Raw genomic sequence first — 23,609 nt, 5'->3', positions numbered from 1 at the left:
TGGGTCTGGAATCAGGGCCGATTCTGGGGAAGCTCTTCTTTTAAAAGCTCAGAAACTGTAAATAACAATTTACCAGGTCTGGTCAGCTGATCCACCCTTTGCTGCGCCCACTGAAAAACAGGATGGCCTTCTCACCGGCTTCACTCAGCCAGGTGGGGTGCACCTGTCTCATCACCTCTGGCGTCAGCCGTGATGTGTCCACTTAGCCCAAGGGTTTGGTTGTTCACTGTCTGACTTATGAAAACTCACTCACAGGGTCCCACAGTGCAGCCTTTGTGGACGAGCGACTACAGGCCAGGGCATGGCCCAAGGCAGAGAGAAGCAGGATGGAGAGGCTTTCCCAGAACAATGGCATTTCCTGAGCCCTTGCTCCTGGCAAGGGGGGCCCAGGGAGCTGGCGAGGGGCATCATGGGTGCCTGAAAACGCCAGCCGGATGCCGAGTGGTATTTCCTGCCTGTCTCAGCAATCGACACCTGCCACTCATGCAGACTCAGGGCTGCCCTCAGCCAGGCGGCGAGAGAGATGGCCTGGGTCCCACGTATTGGGCATAAAGTGGAGAATCCAACTGGCGGCAGTCCTGTTCTCACCCTAACTCTTTTTTTTTTTTTTTTTTTAATAAATTTATTTATTTATTTATTTTTGGCTGTGTTGGGTCTTCGTTTCTGTGCGAGGGCTTCCTCTAGTTGCAGTGAGCGGGGTCCACTCTTCATCGCGGTGCGCGGGCCTCTCACTGTCGTGGCCTCTCTTGTTGCGGAGCAAGGCTCCAGACGCGCAGGCTCAGTAGCTGTGGCTCACGGGCCTAGTTGCTCCGCGGCATGTGGGATCTTCCCAGACCAGGGCTCGAACCCGTGTCCCCCGCATTGGCAGGCAGATTCTCAACCACTGCGCCACCAGGGAAGCCCCCTAACTCTTTAATCACTGGTGGACCCTTAGCCCCAGCTCACGAGCCACAACCCAACACGTGTCCTGGGCTGTCCGAGCTGGTATAGGCGTCCGAGTTTCTCCGTGGGATGGATTTGTTCTGACAGCCGCAGTGCGCTTGGTCACACCCAAACCCACCCAGCACGTGGATCAGTGGATTGCCTAATCCCCCTGCGTTCACTTAGGAAAAAGTCCTTGAAATTAGCTGAGGGAGAAACTTTTGGGTTTATACCTGCTGACAGGCCAGCTCTTCCCATGCCCTTCAGAGAGGGCACAGGTGAAGGGCAGCAGCGTTCCTGGCCAGAAACAAAGGACCATCTTGTTCTGCAGAACAGAGCTAACGCCCTCTGCAGCCTCTTTTATCTCATGGCCCACTTTTTGCTGGAGTCTGAGGGATGATGGGATGGCAATACGGTAGCATGAATTAACGGCAAGACAGTAGCATGAATTAACCATGGTAAAGAGCAAGGATTCTGCAGCCAGACCCACAGGGTTCAGATCCCTGCTCTGCCACTTACTAGCTGTGTGACCTTGGGCAAGTTACTCAACTGCTCTGTGCCTCCGTTTCCCCAGTTTAATAGGATTTAATGATAGTACCTCCTCCTGAGGCTTCAATAACAAATCTGTGTGTAATACTTGGAGTAGCACCTGGTGTGTATCATTTCCTTTCTCATTTTATGGAGAAAGGAAATGACATCATTGTCACCCAGCCTGTTTGTAAGGGAACTAGAGGTGAGAATGAAGGACTCGATCTCCAACTCGTGGAACTGCTTCCCATGATTTCAGAAATAGGAAACCCACTCTCCAGTCTTTGCTAAGGAAGTCAGATCCCTGCCCGCTGGGCCCCGGTCTAGCTGAAAGGGCCACCTTGTGAGACGCCAGCTCTGCTAAGGACAGCAAGATGGGCATCAATCTTTAGGACCTTTTAGATGCACCAGGGAGCCTTGACATCCTGCTCAGAAAACAGAAACTGAGACATCTGAATTTTTTTCTTGAGAATCACACAAAGAATTAGGGAACTGCACAGGGAGCCAGAAGGATCACGATGTGGGGAAGCCAGGGAGGCTTGCTGGGGTGAGAAGGAACTCTGAGTAAGCCTGAGCCATGAGGCAGGGGAAACCGCAGAGAGAGGGAGGCAAGAAGGGGCCGTGGGGAGTGAGAGGAGACGGGAACAGATGCTCGGGTAAAGGAGGGCTCCTGGACGCACACAGCCACTTCCAATGGTTCCTGGGCTCTCACGGGAAGTGCGGTCCTGAGGCCAATGCTTTGGGATGCCCAGGAGAACTGTGGTGCTTTTATGGCCCCACAGAATCCTCGCAGTGAGTGCAGGGTTACTTTTGTGCATCTGTAATTTTAGCAACCCTCCCATGGAGCCCTACTGCAACACGTGCCTCCACCAGACCTGCAGTTTTGCCCTGGTTTCTCCGTATCTTTGGCTCAGGAAGAGCCAGGGCTGGCTGGTAATCTATTCAGCTAATGCTGAGAATAAGTGGTTAGAGTGAGTAGTTAAGTTAATAAAGCAATCAGACTAGTCAAGACCCATCTGCTAACGAGGCACGTTACTAGAGAGAGGTGGGGGTCCCCTCCCTCTCCTAGGGAGCGTACTCCAGGGATCTCATCCACACCGAATCAGGCACTTTTGTTGCCTACTTTCTAACTCACTGTGTTCCTCAACCCTAAAATTTTCCATTAACTTTGAACATGAGTTTCCGCCTTGCAATTTGCAAAGCACATTGTTTGCTTTGATTCTGTTTCTCTTGTGTGCCACATTCGACTCTGAACTTGCTTTTTCTGCCTTCATCCAACCACATCTCCAGCTCATGAAGGGTGTATCTTATGCTCAACTCCTGTTTTTCTGGAGCCTATGATTTGAGTGGCTGCCTGAGATGAGTCGACAAGTATGCCATTTTTAATCACAGCACAATGTCAGAAACGAGGAAGGAGATTTGTTCTTCTTTGGTGCCACCACAGCTCCGTGATGGAGGCCCGCTGAGGCCAAGAAAAAGAGAGGGCAGCGAGGTGTGGTCAGCCCAGGTGAGCAGGGAAGTACGATCAGCCCACATAAACAGGGAAGCACCATCAGCCCAGGAGAGCAGAGAGGCATGATCAGCCCAGGTGAGCGGAAAGGCATGGTCAGCCCAGGTGAGCGGAAAGGCATGGTCAGCCCAGGTGAGTGGAAAGGTATGGTCAGCCCAGGTGAGCGGAAAGGTATGGTCAGCCCAGGTGAGCGGAAAGGTATGGTCAGCCCAGGTGAGCGGAAAGGTATGGTCAGCCCAGGTGAGCAGAGATGGGTGATCAGCCCCGGTGAGCAGGGAGGGGTGATCAGCCCCGGTGAGCAGGGAGGGGTGATCAGCCCAGGTGAGCAGGGAAGTACTATCAGCCCACATAAACAGGGAAGCACCATCAGCCCAGGGGAGCATGGCGGCACCGTCAGCCCAGGTGAGCCAATGCTCAGGTTTGCACAGGACTGGCATGGAAAATGAATCTGGGGGACTTCCCTGGTGGCACAGTGGTTAAGAATCCACCTGCCAATGCAGGGGACATGGTTCTATCCCTGGTCCAGGAAGCAACTAAGCCTGTGCGCCACAACTACTGAGCCTGCGCTCTAGAGCCCGCAAGACACAACTACTGAAGCCCACGCACCTAGAGCCCGTGCTCCGCAACAAGAGAAGCCACTGCAATGAGAAGCCTACGCACTGCAACGAAGAGTAACCCCCGCTCACCTTGACTAGAGAAAGCCCACGCACAGCAATGAAGACCCAATGCAGCCAAACAATAAATAAATAGTTTTTTAAAAAATCTGGCTACACAAGAATATGCACATTTTGACTCTAAGTAATACAGACAGGCCTTTGTTCTGTTTCATTCAGGAGTTCCAGCTCTGGCACCCTGAAGACTGAGTCATTCTGGACAAGTTAGTTGTCTAGATGAGTAAAGGCTCAATTCTATTTAAGCACCAAGACGTTTAGTCCACTTTGGATTAAAACTTCTAAAGTGGACCCAGGGAACTCTGCTCAATGTTCTGTAATAACCTAAATGGGAAAGAATTTGAAAAAGAATAGATACATGTATGTGTATAAACTGAATCACTTTGCTGTACACCTGAAACTAACACAACATTGTTAATCAACTATACGCCAATATAAAACTTAAAATTTTTAATATTTAAAAGATAAATAAAGTATGCTATGCTCTTGCCTGCTTTCTTAAATAGATTAAGCTGAATGCAATTAAACTTTTTTTAAAATATGTATCCATTTTTTTGTCTGCACCAGGAGGCACGCGGGATCTTAGTTCCCTGAGCAGGATTGAACCTGCACCCCCTGCAGTGGAAGCGTGGAGTCTTAACCACTGGACCGCCAGGGAAATCCCAGTTAAACTTTTCTTAATGACTGAGACCCACTAATATAAATATCAGTTGTTATCCTGCATTGTAATATATTGACGCCCGCTGGGCCTATAATTATAGATTCTTCTTCCTATGTGAAACAACCCTAACTGTTATACTTTTGGATTTCTTATTTTAGATATTGAGGGGGGGATTCAATTGCTCAAATATTAAAGCAATGTACACCTATGTTCATGGGTGAGAGCCAAATTATTAACATGCATAAGGCCAGGGCAGGACCAATCAGAACAGAAATGAGACTTTGTGCTAAGGCAGGGTCCAGAAGCCCCTGCTCTGCCAGGAGTTAACCTTTTAGTTGATGGATTAGAAAGAGATTGGGAGATCCTGGGGAAAGGCTGGGCAGCTGGGGCCCTGGAGGTACCAGTGTGTGTATGTTCACTTTTTAATAGCTAGTGTTGCAACATAGGCTGCCAGCTGTTGCCTCTTAGTTGTCCGTTTGCCTGCCCTCCTCTCCTGACTTCTTACTTGCTGTTTTTGACCTATTTGGCCAGCGATCAGATGACTGCACTTCTTAGAATTATATGCACAGGAAGAACGGTTAGAGCTGAACTGAGGGTCCAGAGGCTGTTCTAAAACCAAAGAACGCAAACACTGAAATATTTGTTTTGACTACTCATGAAATTTTTATTTCCTTTCTGACTTTTGGTTATACCCATATAAGTGAAGCATTACTGAATTGTCAAGTTAAATAACCTACTTGCAGAATATTCAAACATATCCAGCCCCAATTCAGTGGGGCCCATGTTTTCTCTCACCAGCCTCTTAGTGGATGAATTTCCCAATCTCATAGGGTATTTCCAGTCTCATCTGTCCTCCTAGAACTTGGCATCTACCATTTAGTCTACCAGCAGGCATTTTCCTCCATTATATCTATCCTTCTTCCTTACTGGGTACCAGTAACTCTCATCAAAAAACATCCAGACCAAAACCCTGGTGGCAATTCTCCATTATTAATATAGGGACAAGCAAAATAGGATCCAAATACCTAAAAATATTTACAGCTCAGCCTGCCATCCACATTCTGTGCCCCTTGTCTGTGCAAACTCACCGCAGGACCTGCTGTTGGAGTTGGAAGTCCCATTTGCCTCTCCTGCTGGGCTGTCTCTTTGGCTTCTTGGAAGACTCTTGGGCCAGGTCTTGCTTCAGTCCCTTTTATGTACTCCTCCCCTAGTTTATTTCTGTAGGACAGGTTTGTGTGCCTTCACCTCCACCCTTAACTGTTCAATATGCAATTCCAAATCTATACTGAGTCCTAATTCTCCCCTTACCCCCAAGGGACTGGTTACACAAGTAGAAGACTGTAACAAATTGCCACAAACTCAGTGCTTAAAACAAAACAATGTTATTCTCTTACAGATTCGGAGGTCAGAAATCCAAAATCAGTTTCACTGGGCTGAAGTCCAGCATTGGCAGGGCTGGTTCCTTCTGGAGGCTCCAAGGGAGAATCCACCCCTCGTTCTTTTCAGCTCCTGAGGCCACCTGCACTCCTTGGCTCACGACCCCTTCCTTGAATCACACCAATCTCTTGGTTCATTCATCACATCTCCAACTTCCTCCTTTGATCTTCTTGCCTCCCTCTTATAAGGATCCTTGTGATCACATCTAGGGTTCACCCAGGTAATCCAGGATCATCTCCCCCAACTCAGAATCCTTAACTTAATCACACCGGCAAGTCTCTTTTGTAACATTCACAGGTTCTGGGAATTAGGATGTGGACATCTTTGCAGGGCCATTATTCAGCCTACCACAAGGGTTCAGGGGACTACCAAGCTAAATTAAACCATGAGTAGCTGAAAATGGGATTTAGACTTTAAAGAACAGAGGAACAAATCCACAATGTCATGAAATACACCAGGAAAGGAAGGTCTGTGGGAGAACAAGATGGACAACAGCTGACCTGTTGGGAGAACACACAATTGCCAGGCACTTTGCTGAGCTCTCAATGGCCATAATGGTATGACCAGAGTCAGCTGGTTGGACTGGAACAGAAACCCAGTAGCCTGAAAAAGTGTCAATAGCACGGAGGAGAAGGGGTCAAAGACCCAATGTAGCCAATCTGCCAGGTGTGGGTGGGACCAACACCCTTTGAATGTGTCATGGGAGAAGGAACGGTCAGCCTTTGGCCTGAGTCACACAGGGGGTGCCTCTGCATCAGATACAGAATCCTTTGCTCTGTGCCCACACAACCCTCTGGAGGACAGAACAGTACACTGAAATTAAAAATCTTCAGCAAAGGTTATCCCAATACTTCAAATGTGGGACAAATTACTTTTTTTTTTTGAAAAATCTCTCTAATAGCATCAGAGATCATCAAGGCAGAGTTATATAAATGGGATAATATATCACCAGAGGTTGGGTTTGTCCCAGGAATGCAAGGTTAGTTTAACATTTGAAAATTAACATAACAAAAATAAAGGAGAAAAAGATACCGAAAGCATTTCAACATATGGAGAAAAATCAATTGATAAAATTCATCATCCAGAAGAGAACATCAAAATCCACTTATAATTTTTTTAAAAAACTGAGGGAAAAGGGTGGATTTCTCAATCTAAATTGTAGACAAAGAATATCTACAAAAAAAAAATTCTACAGCAAACATCATACTTAGTGGAGAAATAGTGGATTTTTCCCATGAGTTTGGGAAAGAGAACTAGGATGCTTGCTACCACAACTTATATCAAATTTTTCCTGAAAGTCCAGGCAAATACAATAAAGGGGAAAAGTTTTAGGTATTAGAAAGGAAGAAATAAAACAGTCTTATTTAGATGACATAATTGGGTAGGTAGAAAATCCAAAAAGATCAACAGGTAAATTATTACAATTAATGAGCAAGTATATAAAGCTAATATACACAAAGTCAATATACTAAATACAATTGTATTTCTATATAACAGCAACAGAAAATTAGGAAATAAAACTTAATTTTTTTTTAATTTAAAAAGTGATTCCGCTACAGGAACTGTCTGCATCATCTTTGTAAATTTTTTGTAAAACTAGAACTATTCTGAAATATGAAGTCTATTTTTTTAAGTATATCATTTACAATGGCATCAGACAATATCAAATGCCCTTGGATAATTCTGATAAGAGATTATTGAGGGAAATTAAAAACCTTAATAAATAAAAGAATAGGCAAGAATTTCTTAAACAAGATATAAAGAAAAAGATTGTTTGAACGACATTAATATTAGAAACTTTAGCTCATCAAAACACCATACCTGAGCTTCCCTGGTGGCACAGTGTTTAAGGATCTTCCTGCCAATGCAGGGGACATGGGTTTGAGCCCTGGTCCAGGAAGATCCCACACACCGCAGAGCAACTAAGCCCGTGCACCACAACTGCTGAGCCTGCGCTCTACAGCCTGCGAGCCACAACTACTGAAGCCCACGCGCCTAGAGCCCATGCTCTGCAACAAGAGAAGCCACTGCAATGAGAAGCCCACGCACCGCAACAAAGAGTAGCCCCCGCTCGCCGCAACTAGAGAAAGCCCGCGCGCAGCAACAAAGACCCAATGAAGCCAAAAATAAATTTAAAAAAAAAAAAAGCCACCATACCCAGTGAAAAATTAAGCCCTATAGTGGGAGAAGATATTTTCAATACATGTAACCAACGTTCATGTCCAGATTGTGTAAAGAGCTCTTACAAATCAGTAAGAAAAAACATGCAACAGCTCGTAGACAAATAGGCCAAGACTTGAGTCACTTTAAAAGAGGGACTTTCAAATGGAAATAAAAACAAAAATAAACAAATGGGACCTAATGAAGCTTAAAAGCTTTTGCACAGCAAAGGAAACCATAAACAAGACAAAAAGACAACCCTCAGAATGGGAGAAAATATTTGCAAATGAAGCAACTGACAAAGGATTAATCTCCAAAATTTACAGGCAGCTCATGCAGCTCAATATCAAAAAAACAAACAACCCAATCCAAAAATGGGCAGAAGACCTAAACAGACATTTCTCCGAAGAAGATATACAGATTGCCAACAAACCCATGAAAGGATGCTCAACATCACTAATCATTAGAGAAATGCAAATCAAAACTACAATGAGGTATCACCTCACACTAGTCAGAATGGCCATCATCAAAAAATCTACAAACAATAAATGCTGGAGAGGGTGTGGAGAAAAGGGAACCCTATTGCACTGTTGGTGGGAATGTAAATTGATACAACCACTATGGAGAACAGTATGGAGGTTCCTTAAAAAACTAAAAATAGAACTACCATACGACCCAGTAATCCCACTACCGGGCATATACACTGAGAAAACCATAATTCAAAAAGAGTTATGTACCACAGTGTTCATTGCAGCACTATTTACAATAGCCAGGACATGGAATCAACCGAGTGTCCATCGACAGATGAATGGATAAAGAAGATGTGGCACATATATACAATGGAATATTACTCAGCCATAAAAAGAAACGAAATTGAGTTATTTGTAGTGAGGTGGATGGACCTAGAGACTGTCAGACAGAGTGAATAAGTCAGAAAGGGAAAAATAAATACCGTATGCTAACACACGTATATGGAATCTAAAAAAAAAGGTTCTGAAGAACCTAGGGGCAGGACAGGAATCAAGACGCAGACATAGAGAATGGACTTGAGGACATGGGGGAGGGGGAAGGGTAAGCTGGGACTAAGTGAGAGAGTGACATGGACATATATACACTACCAAAGGTAAAATAGATAGACATAGAGAATGGACTTGAGGACATGGGGGAGGGGGAAGGGTAAGCTGGGACTAAGGGAGAGAGTGGCATGGACATATATACACTACCAAAGGTAAAATAGATAGCTAGTGGGAAGCAGCCGCATAGCACAGGGAGATCAGCTCGGTGCTTTGTGACCACCTAGAGGGGTGAGATAGGGAGGGTGGGAGGGAGACGCAAGAGGGAGGAGATTTGGGGATATATGTATATGTAGAGCTGATTCACTTTGTTATACAGCAGAAACTAACACACCATTGTAAAGCAATTATACTCCAATAAACATGCTAAAAACAAAAAAAGAGAGACTTTCCAGATAGACAATTAACATCAGAAAAAGTTAAAACTCTTTAGTGACAAAAGAAATAAAAATTAAAACCACAGTGAGGTAGCACTACACAGTCATCCTTACCCTGATGGCAAACACTTTAAAGCCTGATAATACCAAATGTCATCAAGACTGCAAAACAATCTGAACTCCTGTCCATTTCCAGTGGGAGAGCATGAAATTGATTCAGCCACTTTGGAAAACTGTCAGTATCTACTGAAGTTGAATATAAACAAACTCTATGACCTAACAATTCTTCGCAAAGGTATAGCCCAACAGGAATCCATACATTTGTGTACAGACAGGCACACGAATATTTGTAACAACCCTATTCATTATAGCCCCAAACTGGAAACAACCCAAATACCCATTAACAGAAGAATGGATAAGTAAATGGTGGTATATTTGTACAACCGAATGAATTAGCTACTGCTCCAGGGAACAACATAGATGAACCTCAAAATATGTTGAATGAAGTCAGTCACAAAAGAATAAATAAAATATGACTTTATATTTATGAAGTTCCAAAATGGACAAAACTAATCAATGGTGTTAGAAATGAATGGAAGGGGACATAAGGGGTATTCTGGAGAGCTGGTCATGATTTTGAACTGGTGACAGTTTACACAGGGATGTTGATTTGAGATGATTTAATGAAGTGTACATTTATGATTTGTGCAATTTTCAGTATGTAAAACTTCAATCAAAAAGTTCATAATGAAGGAAAACAGTTTGGCAATTCCTCAAAAAGTTAAACATAGAATTACCATATGAGCCAGCAATTCCTCTTCTCAGTGTAGACACAAAAGAATTGAAAGCAGGGACTCAAATACCTGCACACCCATGTTCACAGCAGCATTATTCACAATCGTCAAAAGGTGCAAACAAATGCCCACCGACAGATGAGCGGGTGAAAAAAGTGTGATAGACCCAGGGCTTCCCTGGTGGTGCAGTGGTTAAGAATCTGCCTGCCAATGCAGGGGACACGGGTTCGAGCCCTGGTCCAGGAAGATCCCATGTGCCGCGGAGCAACTAAGCCCGTGAGCCACAACTACTGAGCCCACGAGCCTCAACTACTGAAACCCTCGCGCCTGGAGCCGGTGCTCTGCAACACGAGAGGCCGCCGCGGTGGGGAGCCTGCGCACTGCAACGAAGACCCAACGCAGCCAAAAATAAATAAATAAAATAAATTAAAAAAAAAAAAAAACACGGTAGACCCATACAATGGAATATTATTCAACCTCAAAAAGGAATGAGATTCTTTTTTTTTTATTTTTGTCCCAGCTTTATCGGGATATAGTTGACATATAGTGTAAGTTTAAGGTGTACAACATGTTAACTTGTTAATATTGCAAAATGATTGCCACCATAGCATTAGCTAGGAATGAAATTCTGATACATGCTACAATGAGGATGAACCTTGAAAAGACTGTACTAAGTGAAATACGCCAGACACAAAAGGACAAATATTGTATGACTCCACTTAAATGCAGTACCTGGAATAGGCAAATTCATAGAGACTGAAGGTAGAATTGAGGTTACCAGGGCCTGGGGAGGAGAGGGGAATGGGGAGGTTTTGTTTAATGGGTACAGTTTCTAACTGGGATGATGAAAAAGTTCTGGAGATGGATGGTGGTGATGGTTCTACAACATTGTGAATGTACTCATGCCACCAAATTATACACTTAAAAATGGCTAAAATGTTCAGTGTTGCAAGGTAAAAAGAGTTCTGGAAATGGGTTGTACAGCAATATGAATGTACTTAACACGACTGGACCATACCCTCTTTTTGGCCTCACCACTCGGCTTGTGGGATCTTAGTTCCCAACCAGGGACTGAACCCAGGTCCCCTGCAGTGGGAGTGTGGAGTCCTAACCACCAGGACCCCACTGCAGGGACCACCAGGGAATTTCCTGAACTATACTCTTAAAAATGGTTAAGGTGGTAAATTTTATATTATGTATATTTTACCACAATTTTTTTAAATTCTTAAGTTTTATGGTTAGAATGAGTATCCTTATATGTATTTTACCACAATAAAAAAAGAGTTAATAGTCAAAAATTCTTTGTTAATTTGAAAACATAGATCAAATGGACACATTTCTACAAAAACACAATGTAACATAATGTCTCTTAGGAAGAGACAATCAGAACAGTCCTATAATTATTAAAGAAATTGAATCAACTGTTTAAAGTTATTTTCATAAGTCAAAAACAGGCCCATGAGGTATTACTGGAGAGTTTTCCCAAATATTTAAAAAACAAATAATTCCAAATGTACATAAAACATAGCCTAGAGCAGGGATAGGTAAACCACAGCTTGTGGGCCAAACTTGGCCAGGACAATTCTTTTACGTATTGTCTGTGGTTCTTTTCACACCATAACGGCTGTGCTGAGTAGTTAGGACAGACATCATAGAATCTGCAAAGCCTAATATTTACTCTCTAATGTTTACTATCTGGTCCTTTACAGAAAAAAACATGCCAAAAATAGAGAACTCTCTCCAACTCATTTTATAAGGCAAGTATAGCTTTGGCACCAAAATCTAACAAGGATAGCATGAAAAAGAAAAATTATAAGCCAATGTCACTTGTGAACTTGGACAGAAAAAAACCTAAACAAGACAGGAATGAATGAATGAAAGTCTTCCTGAGACTTTTTTTTTTAATATTTATTTATTTATTTGGCTGCGTCAGGCCTTAGCTGCGGCACGCGGGATCATCGTTGGGGCATGTGGGCTCAGTAGCTGTGGTGAGCAGGCTCTCTAGTTGTGGAGCACGGGCTCTAGAGCATGTGGACTTAGTTGCCCCATGGCATGTGGGATCTTAGTTCCCCAACCAGGGATCGAACCTGCGTCCCATGTATTGGAAGGCAGATTCTTAACCACTGGACCACAAGGGAAGTCCCATCTTCCTGAGACTTTCCTAGTTTTCAGCCTATATTCACTGGGCTTTTTGGGTCCCTTAGATGAGTGTCATCTTTTTATTGATCAATCTCTTCCAATTCGTTTACTCAACCCTGGAAGGCACCATTTCTGGTTAAGCATCCCCTTTTCCTTGCCCACTTCCCAGCCCCTCTTGTAGCTAATCATAGTCATGTCTCTCACTGAGACATAAAGGGTAGTCAGCTGGGGACAGTTCTGGGAAATCTTTTGCTTTCTTATAAAAACAGGCAAGAGGAGAGCTTGCCAACATTGTTTCTTCCCCCTTTTTTGGCACTAAAATCAGGTGTGATGCCTGGAGCTGAGGCAACTATCTTGTGACCATGAAGATAAAAAGCCAGGGTGCTAATGATGGCAGAGCAGAATGAAAGGAAAGTTGGGTCCTCAATGGCTTCATAGAGCAGCTGAAGCAGTGTTAACAACTGCCTCTAGACTTCTTGTTATCCAAGAAAAATACCTTTTTTAATGAGTCTCTGGTAGTTGGGGGAGGGGGGCTGTCAACTGCATATAAAAGCATGTGATACATCCACAAATATACAATATGTCTGTCACTTTTCTAAGCTATGCTTTCACAGAGCTTACATTCTGGTTGGAGGAAACAAATATTAAAAGTAGATAAGGTTTTTCAAATAATGATAAATACATTAAGAAGATAAAGCAGGATAATGAGACGGAGGATGAGGGGAAGGTGGGAGGAGGAAGACAGGGGGGTCGGGGAAGCCCTCTCTGAGGTGACATTTGAGCTGAGACCTGACTGAGAAGGAGCAAAGTGAAGATCTGAGGGGAAGAGTATTCCTGGCAAAGAACAGTTTTTTTAAATTCATCTCTTTATTGCATATTGCTATTTTTTTTTAAGTGTATAGTCTCATAACCCATACAACATTTTTTTCTTGGTACTATAGCAACAGTCTCGCAGCTAAAGACTAAGTGGTTCCAACTGCTAAGCTAATAAGATACAAGACATATAATTAAGTTTACAAATTATAATGCTTTTTCTTTTTGGCATTAATTAAAAAACAAACAAACAGAAAAACTTCTAAAATACACACCTAAGAGGAAAGTGGCCACTTACACCAGCACCAATCTAAAAAGTAGTTTGTTTTTTTGCAACAATGGCACATGGAATTACCTGCACACAGCTTTCAGGGAAAGAAACGAAAAATGGAAATGGCAAAGGAGACCCACCAGGATGGCCACCCAAAGGGGGGAAGAAATTCGGTAAGTGTGAAGGTCACCCACACACAATCCATTAATCCCCTGATCCATCGTCAGCCTGATCTAAGCCACTAGCTCCCTTGCTTGGACACCTGCAGTGACCTCCACCTGGTCTCCCACTTCTACTCTGGTCCCTGAAGTCTATTCTCCAAGTGGCCACAGAGATCCTTCTAAAACATGAGCCAGCTCAGGGCAATCCTTGCTCAAAGCCATCCAATGGCTCCAATCTCACTCAGGGTTACAGAGTCCTCACCATGACTTCCAGGCCGTACACCATCTGCCCTGCTCTTTCTGCAACACCATCTCCTACCACTCCGCCCTCCTCTCCTGCTGTTGCTTAAACCTACCAAACGTGCTCTCACCACAGGGCCTTTGCACCTGCTGTTCCCCCTGCCTGGAATGCTCTTCCCCCAGATAACACATGGCTCCTCCTTCATCCCATTCAGATTACTGCTCAAGGGCCATCTCTTAAGAGAAGCTTTCTCGGGCTTCCCTGGTGGCGCAGTGGTTGAGAATCTGCCTGCTAATGCAGGGGACACGGGTTCGAGCCCTGGTCTGGGAAGATCCCACATGCCACGGAGCAGCTGGGCCCGTGAGCCACAACTACTGAGCCTGCGCGTCTGGAGCCTGTGCCCCGCAACAGGAGGGGCCGCGATAGTGAAAGGCCCGCGCACCGTGATGAAGAGCGGTCCCCGCTTGCCGCAACTAGAGAAAGCCCTCGCACGAACCGAAGACCCAACACAGCCAAAAATAATAAATAAATAAATAAATAAATAAAAAGGAATTATTCTCATGGCCTGTCCAAATTATTTAAAAAAAAAAAAAAAAAAGAGAAGCTTTCTCTGACCACGCATCCCAAAACACCCACCTGTCGCTCTGGGTCCTTCATCGCTCTGGGTCCTTCGTATTTATTCCTGTGCTATAGTTGTGAAGACCGGCCAAATCTTCTTTTTAAGTTCTGAGTCTGATCTTTTTTCTGTGCTGGATGTCCTTAGCGTTAAGGATGGGGAGAATTGGGGTGAATTCTCAAAGTCAAAGCATCCCTCTCTTCACTCCTGGGTTTGCTCAGATGTTGGGCTGCTGCTTTAAATGATCTATTGTTGAATACCTCATAGAAATAAAAGTATATTTTTTAGAAGTCTTATGCAAATTTGTGGATATTTTCTTTTTTTTTCCAGCCCCCTGGCTCCAATTTCCCTAAGCCCAGGTTTCAACAGTTCCACCTTCATGAACATGAATAGGTTTTTAACAAACCATTAAAATCCTTATAACTTGCAGACAGACCCACGGTGGATAAATGACCCACCTTCCGTGGTGTCCTCGGAAGTATTAGATTTAACCTCTCAAGAGCCCCAATTTACTTCCTACTTTGTTCACTGACCTTCGATCCTCATTAGAAAAATGTTAATTATGTTATCAACACAGGCAATTTCCCATAGCCAAGAGGAATAATTAAAGGGACTGGTTTGCACATTCAGGCCTTCCTCGGCTACCCCAGCTTGGAGAAGAAACCAAGAGTACATTTATCAGTGAGGAAGTACTGGTGCCAAAACTGGGCATAGCCAAAAATTCCATAATCATACGATTATGAAGTGGGATCAACTGTACTCAGGAAGATTTACAAGGAAGTTACTCTCTAGTGAAATTAAAAGACCAGTCATTGGGAAATAAGATAGTGACAACTGGCATCTACTCGTCCTCATTTTAATTTTCTGGTTGAGCGGAGTCCTGTACTCTCTGAGGTCAAGGAGTCCCAGGTCACTCACCTTCCTTGGCCAAAATACTTGAGAAGTGGCCCTACGAATACCTTATGTTAGATTTTGATTTTCTTCCCGTAACGGGTGATCCGTTGAAATATCCTGGAAAACACAAAGAAGAAGCCAGTGCTGTATTTTTACTTATCTTCAATCCCCTGCATTTTGTCTGCTTCTCAGTCATGCTTGCAGAAACAAACTTCTCAAGGGCTCATTACTTGATTACTTGCCAGGCACCCTCCATGCGGTCACGCGGAGGAGCGCTGCCAGAGTGGATGAAGCCGTGTTCCCCTAAGCATGCTGTTTTTCTAGCTGAAGCATATACTGTGCGCTCATGACATCCAGTGGTCAGAAAAATACCATGCAGAATTTTTTAAACTTTTATACAAGAGCCAGGGTAACTGCAAACAGCTGATCTGTAGAGGGATAAAGGATCCACAGTGAAAGAGGGATGAGTTTGGTATCTCGCTGCTGAGATGTCAAGGAGAATCCAGGCTGGACCAAGAAACCTATTTGACAGATGCTCAGGAAAGGTGGTTTAGCTTTTCCCAGAACACTCGTGGATGAGCTAGCTGTCTTTTCATTCCTTGTCTGTAGCCACTGCTGCTGTCCACTCCTCCTTGGGCAGTGAGTAACCCTGTCTCTGCCTCTTCTAACTAACCCTGCGCTATAGCAACACAAGCTTCCAGAAAAGCATAGACCTTAGTCACAGGAAGTGCTGCGGTCGGCACCCCCTCACGTAGGGGGGTGTTACATGTCACTCTGTGAGGGGAGCAGGATAGAAACACCCTGCTCTCTGGCAGTATCTACAATGCCGTACAACCCAATTCCTGGTACGCGCAGTGGGAAATCCCCCGGTGATACTGGCCAGTCACATCTCGAGGTCGGCATATTTTCACCTCTTCTTTTGGGATGAACGAGGATCTGCACCCCCCAGGTCCCCCTTCAAAGAAGGACTTGTTGCCCCAATTGTCAGCAAGAAGCCTCCAGCTATGGTTCCTTCAGGAACTATCTCAGCTGCAGGATGGCATCTTGCCTATGATGATCACCTCTTCCAGCCCAGCCCACCCCACCCCTGCGACTGACCACATGGTGGGTATAAAGGCCCAGCCATCTCGGCCCTCCAGGGATGACTTTGCGGGACACTATAGGCTCGAGAGCTCCCCAGGGTGGGCTGAGATCTGTCAGACCGGTTCAACTTCCCCCCTGCCCACCCCTGCTCTCTGCCCTTTCCTTCCATAGGTGTTCGTCCCTAAAAAACATCCATTGTGCCCAACTCCAAAAAAAAAAAAAGAAAAGGTGGTTTAGGGTCTTTGCTCAGAAAAGGTGGTTTAAGGTCTTCCCTGCCGGTCCAGTGGTTAAGACTTTGCACCTCCACTGCAGGGAGTGTGGGTTCAATCCCTGGTTGGGGAACTAAGATCCTGCATGCCACAGGGTGTGGCAAAAAAAAAAAAGATGGTTTGGATTTTCAGGGAATCCCATTTCCCAAACCATCAAATATGTGGTTATAGAGAAAGTGATAGAATTTTTAAAATTGAGGTGAAATTTCCATAACATAAAATTAACCTTTTTAAAGAGTACAGTTCAGTGTCATTTAGTTTATTCACAATGCTGTGCAATCCCCATTTTATCTAGCTCCAAAATATTTTCATCACCCCCACAAAACTCCTGTGCCCATCGTTCTCCATTCCCTCCTTCCTCCAGCCCCTGGCAACCACCAATCTGCTTTCTGTCGCTGTGGATTTACCTGTTCTGGATATTTCATATAAATAGAGTCGTGCTGTATGTGACTTTTATGTCTGGCTTCTTTCACTTAGCATTTTTTTGAGGTTCATCCATTTGCAACATTGTATTCCATTTCTTTGTTTATCCATTTAGCTGTTAATTGACATTTCCGTTCTTTCTACCATTCGCCTGTTATTAATGGTGCTGCTGTGAACATTTGTGTGCAAGCCGTTGCTTGAGTACCTGGTTTCAATTCTTTTAGGTATAGCCTAGGAGTGGAATTGCTAAGTCATGTGGTAATTCTATTTAACTTTTTATTTTAATTTTTATTGGGGTATAATTGATTTACAATGTTGTGTTAGTTTCAGGTGTACAGCAAAGTGAATCCATTATACAAATACATATATTCACTCTTTTTTATTTTATTTTATTTTTAATATTTATTTATTTATTTATTTTGGTTGCACCGGATCTTAGTTGCGGCACTCAGGATCTACGCTGCAGCATGCAGACTCTTTAGTTGCAGCATGCGAACTCTTTAGTTGCCCCTACAGTTGCGGGATCTAGTTCCCCGACCAGGGATCGAACCCTGGGTCCCCTGCACTGGGAGCATGGAGGCTTACCCACTGGACCACCAAGAAAGTCCCTATCCACTCTTTTAGATTATTTTCCAGTATAGGCCATTACAGAGTACTGAGTAGAGCTCCCTGTGCTATACAGTAGGTCCTTATTAGTTACCTATTTTATATATAGTAGTGTGTATGTGTCATTCCCAATCTCCCAATTTATCACTCTCTCCCCATTTAACTTTTTGAAGAAAAAAAAATTTTAGGCTCCTTGAAACTGAGAGAGAAAATTGAAATAGGTTTTTAGATTCTTTGAAATGGATAGAGGAAGAATTTCATTTAGACCAGGATCAAATTTTCCCAAATGACCTGTTGATCTAACTTGCTAGCCCTATCTGAAAGTACCCACCAGAATGAATGCAGATGGGTGACATAAAAGAACCCATTCAGGGGAAAGTTAATCGCCTAAGGATTCTCTGTTGGCATTTGTTTATGTTGAGATGACAGCTCAGCAAACAGAAATTCTTGCCCCAAATATTTGGTATGAACTCTGTCATAACGTTTTGTTTGAAAATTGCCTGCAGCCCTAGAATGAATTTGGACAGCCAAAGTGAATTAATTAAGCTGAAAAGAACTCTCAAAACAATGATTTCCCTGGTGTGTTTTTTATTCAAAGCTTCCAGGTCACTAATTTGTCATGTTTTCTTTAAAAGGAGAAAAGAGTGAGGGGGTGTATTGGGTGCCCTCTACAGTAAAATATTCTTGATTTTAGTATCAATGGAGAAGGAGCTGCTTGGCATAAACAAACGTTCCCTTTAAGCCCCCATGATAAATATGTTAAACATTTTGGATGAAATGCTTTCTAAAACTGAGCATTTGATTTCCTGTTTCCTTAAACAGAACGTTCTGAATGTGATTATAAACACATTAGTCAGACCCAGTTTGAGCTACAACACAGTGGTCTTCTCAAGAGCGAAGCTTGGAAAGTGGGGATAATGCCTGCAATCTATTTTTTTTTTAATGTTTATATATTTATTTATTTGGTTGCACCAGGTCTTAGTTGCAGCAGGGGGGCTCCTTAGTAGTGGCAGGCGAACTCTTAGTTGTGGCATGCATGTGGGATCTAGTTCCCTGACCAGGGATCGAACCTGGGTCCCCAGCACTGGGAGTGCAGAGTCTTATCCACTGCGCCACCAGGACAGTCCCTGCAATCTACTTTAAAATCCTTCAGCAGGATCTATCTGTACATGTGAATTAGTTTCAATCTACTTCCTAGGGGCAGCCCACTCGGCTAAGCTGGAAATGCAAAAATCCAAAGGTAGTTAGAACCTACATTTAAAAGACTCATCAGAGACACTGCTTTGGGAAAGATCCTCCGTGTTCTGCTTACTTTCTGCAAATAATAAATCCTCCCTTCTCCCAATATTTGGTTTGGTTGTTTCTTTTGGCTCAACGCTCGCCAAGAGGTGAACCCAGTTTTCGCGTAACATAATGTTATTATTCATTACTGTGAAAGACCAATGTGTTGGTATAATTTTTTCCTTAAAATTAATGTAATTAAATAGGATTAATTCGGGAATTCCCTGGCAGTCCGGTGGTTAGGACTCGGCACTTTCACTGCCAGGGCCTGGGTTCAGTCCCCAGTCGGGGAACTAAGATCCTGCAAGCCACAAGCCTCGTGGCCAAAAAAAAAACAAAACAAAAGAAAAAGCAAATAAATAAATAGGATTAATTCATTACAAACAATAATAAAATAAAATAAAAGACTCATCAAAAGCTCACGTTGGCTCTCTTCATCTTCAATCAATGCCAGATGGTTTATTAACTAGCACAGGGGGTGCTAAGAATAATTTTTCATTGATGAAATGATGGAATTGCCGAGGATATTGTCTAGGATCTAGACTCTAGACATTCCTATCTGTGTATGAGCAGGGGGTATGAATCTAATAAGCCCCCACAAGTAATTTTAATTCTCTAATAGCCACCTTTTAAAAAAGTAAACAGAAACAGTGAAATTAATTTAAATAATAAATTTTATTTAATCCAGCATATCCAAAATATTATCATTTCAGCAAGTAATTTATAAGAAAAATATTTATGAGATATTTTGCGTTATTTTTCACGTACTAAGTCTTGGCAATCCATTGTGTATTTTGCATATTACTAGCCATACTAGCACTGTGCTAGGAACTTTATATGCATTTTGTATCTCTAATCCTTAAGACAACCCTGAAAGTTAAGGTATCTTTGGACCCATTTTACAGACGAGCAAATGAAGGCTTGGAGGAATTCAGTAACTTTCTCAGGTGATATGAAGGTGTCAGTGGCAGCCTGGCCAGCCAGCAGCAGCCAGGTGTAGTGGATAATATAATCACATCCAGATCCCCTCTTCATGGCAGGTAACCATCCTCCACCTGGTGATGCGGGCATACAAAGGCCCAGCCCTCTTGCCTCAATTTGGGACCAGAGCTTTCCTGCAGGATGGGCCTCAGTTGCAGCTACTAGGGTTGCCTTCTCCCTGTGCCCAGTCCTGCCCTCCTCACTGCCTTGGGCATCTCTCCCCAGAGACTCCCCAGGCAACCTCTGCAGTGTTTCACGGGAACCCCGTCTAAGACACCAGGACCCAGCTCAGACTCCAAAGCCCTTGCTTAGGAACTTCTCCTTCCTTATGAGCTAAGCCTTGGCAGTCTTCCCGACACTGTATCTCCCTACCAGGTTAGAGAACAAGCAGAGGAGTCATTTCTCATGTGGACAGGGATTTTCCCAAGAGGGGATGGAGCCCTGCATTACTGACCCTTGGGTCTCTAGAAGCTCGGCAATATGAACTCATTAAGGAAATAAACTAAGGGGTAAGTTATCTGCATTTTTAGAGCACACACACAGAGCAATTAACAAGAATAACATAGGGATGATTTCTGAGGAGTCCCCCCACCCCGCCCCGTAACAAAATGTATCTTTAAAATGTTCATTGAAAAATAGCAAGAATCTTCACAAAGCCTTTGTCACCTGAATCTTTGTGTCACTTTCAATCGGCCCAACCTCAGAGATTACAGCAGCAAAATTCTCAAGTTGGCCAATAGCAGGTCAGGGTCACCTGGGAGTCACCCCTGACCCAGTTGCCCATCCCCAGAGCATGGACTCACCCAAGACCCTTGTGTTCACGTAGAAGCTAATCCGGGGGGCCCTCCAGGACCCGCAAAGACATTGCAGTCTTTGGAGACCCCTTACTGGGAGACCCAGGTGGTTAATTAAGCAAAACAGCCCTGGTCACTGAATTTGAACTTTCTGTTCAGCACAACCTTATGCTGACTATGCATTTGATTCCTGGGGTCCCTCTGGTGAAATTATGTAAGGCTTTTTCTAAATAATCAAAGGAACTTTTGGAAACATGCCCTGGCTGGTCCTTAGCACCCCACCGGGGAAGACAAAGCAAAAGGAGACTGAAGAAAATGCATCACTTTTATTTACTTCTGGAACCCAGGGCCAACTCTGCATAGCAAGAAATGTCATCATCAAATACACCCTTCCCCAGAAAAGAAGAAAAGGCCGAGGGCCTGAGTGGACCCTGCAGGGCCCCACCAAGAGGTCCACCTAGCTTGTGGCTCATAATCCCGTTGGGTCGAGGAAGTGAAGATGAAAACCCAACTGAAGCTAGCCATGGCTGCTTCCCCTCCTCCCCTCCCCCTGGCCATTCCCTTTCTCCAATCTGCCCTAGGGGCACACATGATGTCACCCCCTCTTGTCGGGGCCACCCTTTACCACACCTGATCTGAATCCCAGCCACAGGCAAATGTGTGTAGACTACGAAATTGTACACTACAAGTAATACATGCTTGTTTTTAAAATAAATAAATGAAATAAATAAAATAAAATAAAGCAATAAATTAAATATCCAAGTAGTGTATCAAGGAATAAAAATAAATCCATTTCCTTTCCTCCACTCAGCCCACTCCCCAGAGGCAGCCACTGTTAACTGTAGGTGTGTGTCCTTCTAGATATTCTCTAGATGCACACATACACACACATGCACACACAGTTGGGTTCATATTATGCAGATGGCTCCAAGGTTAGATTTTTTTCCACCTCTGTATCATGGACATTTTTTTCATGTTGTACAGATTTTGAGCAGAGCAGGGCCACAATCTGATGATTCAACTACCCTGGGCACTCTGTGCAGAGAAGAGGCTGCAAGGGGCCAAGGATGGAAGCAGTGTGACCAGTTAGCAAGCAATTATGATAACACAGGGGTGAGATAACCTACGCCCAGCCTACCTGGGTAGCAAGGGAAGTGGTGAGAAGTGTTTGGAGAAATATCTAGAGCTGGCATGTTTTTTTTTTTTTTTTTTTTTTGGCCTCACTGCGTGGCTTGTGGGATCTTAGTTCCCCAACTGGGCATCGAACCTGCACCCCCTGAAGTGGAAGCACGGAGTCTCAACCACTGGACCACCAGGGAAGTCCCTGGAGCTTGCATGTATTTTGAAGGCAGAGCCAATAGTAATTGCTGATGAATTGGATCTGGGGTGTGAGAGAGAAGTCAAGGTTTGACCTAGACCTCAAGGTTTTGACCTGAGCAACTGGAAGATGGGAGCTGCCATTTCCTGAGACAGGAAGGACATGGTCCCCCAAAGACAAAACTGCAGCAAGAACTTGGGGGCGGGTGGTTCACTCGGGGGTGATCCAAGCAAGCAGAAGAAGGGAGCAGGGAGAGTGAGACAGTTAGGAATAATACATCTGGGACCATGTCATGTTTCTCCTTGAACACATAAATAAACATGCGGACACACATGTGTGAATTCACATTCCCCTCCCTACACTTTTTGCTTAAAAGCTAGCATTCTACAAAACCTGTTATGCACCTAGCTTTGTTCACATTACAGTAGATCCTGGCAATCACTCCTTGGACATGCTGAGTTTGAATGTTCATTGGCCCCAGAGGGAAAAGTGAGCTGGCCCTTGAATGTGTGTGTCTGGAGCTCACAAGAGGGTCTGGCTTGAGATATAAAATTGGGAGGCAAGTGAGACCACCCAGGGCATGACTGTAGATACAGAAGTGGTCTGGGATGGAGTCCAGGGTCACATCATTGACACAGTATATTTAAAAATTTTTTGTTCTAGAAATGTTCAGCCATGCATAAAAGTAGAGATAATGGTATACTGAGCTTCCTTAAGCTCACCATTCAGTTGCAACTATTATCAACATTTTTCCAACTTTATCTCCTACCACATGCACTGTTTTTCTTTTTGGGGATTTTTTTTTTTTTTTTCTATTTTAGTGGGATCTTCCCAGACCAGGGCTTGAACCCGTGTCCCCTGCATTGGCAGGCAGATTCTCAACCACTGCGCCACCAGGGAAGCCCTCTTTTTGGGGATATTTTAAAGTAAATCCTGTGTCATTCCACCCTTAAATGCTTCGTTACATCTCTAACTGACAAGGCCTTTAAGAAATAATAATAATAATAACCACTGTATTAGTTTCCTATTGCTGCTGTAACAAATTACCACAAACTTAGTGGCTTAAAACCATACACACGGGCTTCCCTGGTGGCGCAGTGGTTGAGAGTCTGCCTGCCAATGCGGGGGACACGGATTCGAGCCCTGGTCCGGGAGGATCCCACATGCCGCGGAGCAGCTGGGCCCGTGAGCCACAACTACTGAGCCTGCGCGTCTGGAGCCTGTGCTCCACGACAAGAGAGGCCGCGATAGTGAGAGGGCCGCGCACCGCAATGAAGAGTGGCCCCCGCTTGCCGCAGCTGGAGAGAGCCCTTGAGCAGAAATGAAGACCAGACACAGCTAAAAATAAATAAATAATAAAAATAATAAAAATAAAGGAATTCCTTTAAAAAAAAAAACCATACACACTATAATCTTGCAGTTCTGAAGGTCAGAAATCCAAAATGGGTTGAAAATCAAAGTTTGGGCAGGGCTGCATTCCTTCTAGAGCCTCTAGGGGAGAACAATTTTCCTTGCCTTTCCCAGCTTCCAAAGCCTCGTACACTCTCTAGCTTCTGCATCACTTCAACCTCTACTTCATGTTTCCTG

The sequence above is a fragment of the Balaenoptera acutorostrata genome, chromosome 1 (genome assembly GCF_949987535.1).
Source record: "Balaenoptera acutorostrata chromosome 1, mBalAcu1.1, whole genome shotgun sequence".
NCBI lineage: Eukaryota > Metazoa > Chordata > Mammalia > Artiodactyla > Balaenopteridae > Balaenoptera > Balaenoptera acutorostrata.
The sequence above is the reverse complement of the archived record's forward strand: the minus strand, read 5'-3'. Positions refer to the sequence as shown.